A 5922-nucleotide genomic window follows, 5' to 3' on the forward strand; every position below is an offset into this window, starting at 1 on the left:
GTGAATGCTTTAATCTCGGCTGTTGTGTTTTTCAGTTCCTGAGTTTCTATTTGGTTCCTTTTTATCATTTCTGTCTCTGTTCACATTTTCTGTTTGTTCATACATCACTCTCCTGGTTCCTTTAGTCCGTTTTCCAGGGTTTCTGCTAGCCCTGTGAGCATATTAATACAGTTGATGAACATCTTTGACTAGTAATTCTAATATCTGGGCTTCCTCAGGGACAGTTTCTGTCATATTCTTTTTTTCCCGTAAGTCAGCCATATTTTCCATTTTATTTGTGTGCTTTGTAATTTTGTGTTGAGAACTGTACAGTTTGAATATGACACTGCAGTAGCTCTGGAAATCACAGTATCCCTTTCCTCAAGGATTGCTTCTGTTACATGTTGAGGGCTGCAGTTCATTTGTGTAGTGAATTTTCCAAGTTATTTTTGCAAAGTCTGTATTCCTGAGGTTCTTGGTCTTTTTATTGTCTCTCTGGTCAGCCTGTAACCTGACAGAGATTTCCTTAAGTGTCTGGATCTTTTCTTTTTTTTGAGATGGGGTCTCTGTCACCTAGGCTACAGTGCAGGGGCATGATCATAGCTCACCACAGCCTCTAACTCCTTGGCTCAAGGGGTCCTCTCGCCTCAGCCTCCCAAGTAGCTAGGACTACAGGAATGCACCACCATGCCTGGCTAATTTATTTACTTTATTTTTGTAGAGACGCAGTCTCACTATGTTACCCAGGGTGGTCTTGAACTCAGGGGCTCTGATGATCCTCTTGCCTCAGCCTCCCAAAGTGCTGGGATTACAGGCATGAGTAACCGTGGCTGGCCCAATATCTGGATCTTTTTTTTTTGAGACGGAGTCTCGCTCTGTCGCCCAGGCTGGAGCACAGTGGTGCGATCTCAGCTCACTGCAAGCTGCACCTCCCAGGTTCACACCATTCTCCTGCCTCAGCCTCCCGAGTAGCTGGGACTACAGGCTCCCGCCACCTCGTCCGGCTAGTTTTTTGTATTTTTTACTAGAGATGGGGTTTCACCGTGTTAGCCAGGATGGTCTCGATCTCCTGACCTCGTGTTTTTTTTCTTTTTTTAAAGTGTATGTCTCTAAATTTTCTGACAGATGGTATTGGGGAAATTGCTGCAGCCTGAGGGGTCGAGACAAAGGAACGCATCTACGCTGGTCCCTCAGGGCACCATTATATGACCAAAATGCACAGGGTCCTCACTGAGGACAGGCTGCAGCAGGTACATAGGCTGTCCATCCACACCACCCTCTGAACCAAAACGCTGCAGCCTCTGCATCATCAGGCCTTTCCCGGGTTGCAGTAAGCATCTGATGAGGTGACAGAGTTAGAAAACAGTTGATTCTGCTAATTTTTTGTCCAGCTTAATGGTGGTTTTGGCGAAGAACCAATCAATTCAATCCCCGAAGCTTCCTGCCCTGCTGTTTTCTATGATGTCACTGCTGTCTTTAAATATTAGTCATATTTAAAAAAAAACTATATGCTGGGCATAGTGGCTCACACCTGTAATCCCAACACTTTGGGAGGCCGAGGCGGGGAGATGAGGAGGTCAGGAGATCGAGACCATCCTGGCTAACACGGTGAAACCCTGTCTCTGCTAAAGATACAAAAAATTAGCCAGGTGTGGTGGCGGGAGCCTTTGTAGTCCCAGCTACTCAGGAGGCTGAGGCAGGAGAATGATGTGAACCTGGGAGGCGGAGCTTGCAGTGAGCTGAGATTGCACCACTGCACTCCAGTCTGGGGGACAGAGCGAGACTGTCTCAAAAAAGGAAAAAAAAAACTATAGCTAAGTAATAGTCATATAAAATTGTTTGCAATACTTATCAAAATTCAGTTTAACTTTTGAAAGTCATAGTATTTAAGATAATAAACAGCTATTAATACATTTGTGATGCTTTAAAAAGCTCAAAGAATCGAACAGCCATTGTAACAGAAAATCATAAAGCTAGATTTTCTTTATGATATAATTTGTCATGTAAAATCAAACTATTTTAGAATCTTGATATGACTCCTAGGTGATAACTGTACAAGCAAACAACACCGCCACTCTTTTCGTCATTCTAATAGAGAGGATTATATGCTTCATTGGTTTAAAGTCCTTTATTCAAACGCTCCTACTCCTAACGTCAGAGGACACGTTACTCTACTTTTTCATAAAAGAAAAACAAACTTGTATATTTACTACAAAGCATCTACTCACAGCATCATTAACAAATTAGGCATTATACAGAAGTGAATTTTTCAGGCAACTGAACTGCCTTAAACACAAAACTTTTTATCTTAACCTATCTAAAGTGTATTCCCTGTATTTCTACCTTCTGAAGCAGAACAGTGATAGCGTTCATTTCTTGAGGATCCCCAGGTGTTAACTCCAGTAAATCTTTTAAGGAGGGCTCTGTTCCCCTTCATACAGTTGAGGGTCTGGCACTGTTGTATGGTGCGTTGAAGACCAGCATTCAGACCCCATCCTGTCTCCAGTCATCACAGTGAAAGTCAGATATTGTGCTGGAAGTTAACGCAGTAATACACTTAAGAGACCATGAGTTACCCCATGCTAAATTAGACTCAAACTAATGTGTTTTCTTGTTTTCATTTTTAAATGGCTTTTCTGTCTCTCTGTCAGGCATCTGATGTGTGCCTCCCCTGTCTTGAGTTGGGGCTAGAAAATCAAGTGACTGAACTTAATTTTTTTTTTTTTTTTTTTTTTTTTTGAGACGGAGTCTCGCTCTGTCGCCCAGGCTGGAGTGCGGTGGCGCAATCTCCACTCACTGCAAGCTCTGCCTCCCGGGTTCACGCCATTCTCCTGCCTCAGCCTCCCGTGTGGCTGGGACTACAGACGCCCGCCACTGCGCCCGGCTAATTTTTGTATTTTTAGTAGAGACGGGGTTTCACCGTGTTAGTATTATATTAATAAAGTGCTGAGTTTTTACATTTATTTTTCCTGCCAGAGGGGAAAAAAAAGAAAAAACCATTTAGTTTTCTCACTGATCACTGTTAGGATTTTTTTGGTTTCTGTAAGTGAATGTCCGGTAGGTGAGCCATTACTCTGTTGACAGTGCTTTACAACACAAAATGCAAAGGGTTCAGACACTTGACTAAGCTGTAACTCAGACTAGCAGCAGTGTTAACACCAGTGTTTAGGCCTCTTGAGAGTAAAAACAATGTGTCATCATACTGCCAAGTATTGTTCCTGTTACTACCCGGTTCTTCAGTATCTCATGACAAGTTTATCCTAAAAAGGTGTCCTTCTCGCTAACTACAGTGGCCATGTTATCCTTAAGGGAAATACTTGGAAGTGTTATGGTCACCAGCTTCTTCAAGTCACTGTCATCTACCAATGAGATAGGGGCTACTAAGTAAAATGTAGCCCGGGGCCACATTCACAGATGGAAGTGTTCAGTTAAGCAAAAGTAAAGTTACATAGTATACAGCCCACATGAAGAAAGGTTTGGAGATTATTTCTTACTGCTTTGCTTTGGCTGTAAAGTTCTCTACGTGTATCAAACAGAACATTTCAACAGGCTGGCTAATGTGTAGGAAGCTAGATTTTCTTTATGATATAATTTGTCATGTAAAATCAAACTATTTTACAAGTGTATTTCATTCACTGTATGTTAAAATTCATGTAAGATTTTATTTAAAGATAATTTCATCAAACAGCTGAATTCTAAAATCCTTTTTTTCAAAATCATTTTTCAGAACTTTGCAATAACAGGAAGTAATGAATCAGAAAGGTGTTAAAAAATTGACTTGGGGGTGAAGAAACGTGGACATTTTGCTAGCTAGGTTTACAAAATATACACATCCAGCAAACATGAGTCCGTTTACGTACACAGTGTGCAGTAAAGGGAGAAGTGGAAATGCTCACGGTTCTGGGGAAGGTCAAGTGAAGGCTCCCTCACATTGGCTGAGGCCAACCTGGCTTCAGCCAAGAACAGGTCTTTGCAGTGGTGAGGGCAAAACACGAACACAAGAAATACCCTAAGTTACTGTACCTGGTTGTGCCTGGTGAGAGGCGGGAACAGCTCTTTTTTCTCCATTTGGTAATTTTAGGAAATTTGGCAGAGTTGATAAATCCCCTGGTGCAAGACTGCTTCATTAAGAATGTGTTATAGATGGCAGATGTGAAGTTCAACAGTCCTTTTTATTATCCCAGCCTAGTAACATGACTAGAGGTAAAATTAAATATTGAGTTAGATTGTTTAATATTTTAAAACTAGAGGGAAGACATACAAATAGATTGAGAGCACTTTTTTTTTTTTTTTTTTGAGACGGAGTCTTGCTCTGTCGCCCAGGCTGGAGTGCAGTGGCGGGATCTCAGCTCACTGCAAGCTCCGCCTCCCGGGTTTACGCCCTTCTGCCTCAGCCTCCCGTGTAGCTGGGACTACAGGCGTCCACCACCGCACCCAGCTAATTTTGTGTATTTTTAGTAGAGACGGGGTTTCACTGTGTTAGCCAGGATGGTCTCGATCTCCTGACCTCGTGATCCGCCCGTCTCGGCCTCCCAAAGTGCTGGGATTACAGGCGTGAGCCAGCGCGCCCGGCCGAGAGCAGTTTCTTTATAATCAGAATATATCTCCTATATTTTAAACACTGCAGGAACAAACATTTAAAATAAATGGTTTCCACATTCTGCCCCTCACTATATGGTAAAATATTTTATCTGGCAACCACATTTTCCTACTTTTAATCACATACCTCATCAGAGCTTTTCATCAGCCTAACTAGTCTTCCTACTCACTGAGCCTGGTCTAGGCACTTTTACCACGGCCATATTTTTGCTAAGATCCCTGCAGACTGTGAACTATGAAAACCAGCCCCTGGCCCCGCTTGTGGGTGCTGCAGAGCCGCGTGTGAACTGCTCATAGGAAGCCACGTCTCTGGGCGGGGTGGCTCTCGGGCCTATGGATTCGCCTAAAAGCTTTTCTGCCAGTGACGCCCTTGGTCTCTGGATGTGTTCAAGCCTCAGTGATGTTATTCTCTGGTTTCCTGTGTGCGCTTGAGATTCTTGGGAGAAAGCGTGCTGCAGATGAAATATACAGCCTACATGAGGAAGAGAAGGGGAAAGTCATTTTAAAATAACTTCCATATAAGTTACTGTAATCAAAGTGCTGCTACCTGTGTGTTCATAAGAAAATACGTGCAAGGGCCCGGATCGGTGGCTCACGTCTGTAATCTCAGCACTTTGGGAGGCCGAGACAGGCGGATAACGAGGTCAGGAGATCGAGACCATCCCGGCCAACATGGCGAAACCCCGTCTGTACTTTAAAAATACAAAAAAAAAGGCCGGGCGCGGTGGCTTAAGCCTGTAATCCCAGCACTTTGGGAGACCGAGACGGGCGGATCACGAGGTCAGGAGATGGAGACCATCCTGGCTAACACGGTGAAACCCCGTCTCTACTAAAAAGTACAAAAAGCTAGCCGGGCGAGGTGGCGGGCGCCTGTGGTCCCAGCTACTCGGGAGGCTGAGGCAGGAGAGTGGCGTAAACAGGCGGAGCTTGCAGTGAGCCGAGATCGCGCCACTGCACTCCAGCCTGGGCGACAGAGTGAGACTGTCTCCAAAAAAACAAAAAACAAAAAACAAAAAAAAGTTCAAATGCCAACCCAGCTCTGATGGCGCCCCGGCCACAGAGAGCCTGGGGGAGGGGGATAAAAACGGTGCTGGGCTGGGAAGGCGGCTTGTCCGCGATCTCCTCTCACCACTACCAGACCAAAGCCGCCGGCGCTCCGCTTCCGGGGCCGCCCTAAACCTCGGCCGCCGCTCCCTGAGGGTCCGCCCGGCTCCGCGGAGAGCTAGGCTGTGTGGCCGGAGGTCACGACCGCGACCCCGACCCCGACCCGTCCCGCAGCTTCCTGGCCCCTTGGTGGGCGGCCCCGAGCATCGCAGCCCGAGGAGGGGCGGGGCGGGGGCTGTC

The 5922-nt window shown here is 45.4% G+C and overlaps 1 long non-coding RNA gene across 2 annotated transcripts; it reads right to left on the reverse strand.

The window, feature by feature from the left end:
• Positions 1–2092: 2092 nt before the first annotated feature.
• Positions 2093–5877, reverse strand: LOC103214864 (uncharacterized). Of its 2 annotated transcripts, XR_012092652.1 has the most exons (4): positions 5126–5877; positions 4706–5050; positions 4003–4176; positions 2093–2512 (listed from the first exon to the last, which is right to left on the reverse strand). It is a non-coding gene; the product is annotated as an uncharacterized lncRNA (long non-coding RNA). The 2 variants fall into 2 exon arrangements; XR_012092653.1 differs by lacking the exon at positions 4706–5050 and having other exon boundaries at positions 5126–5255.
• Positions 5878–5922: the final 45 nt, after the last annotated feature.

The sequence above is a fragment of the Chlorocebus sabaeus genome, chromosome 3 (genome assembly GCF_047675955.1).
Source record: "Chlorocebus sabaeus isolate Y175 chromosome 3, mChlSab1.0.hap1, whole genome shotgun sequence".
Lineage (NCBI taxonomy): Eukaryota > Metazoa > Chordata > Mammalia > Primates > Cercopithecidae > Chlorocebus > Chlorocebus sabaeus.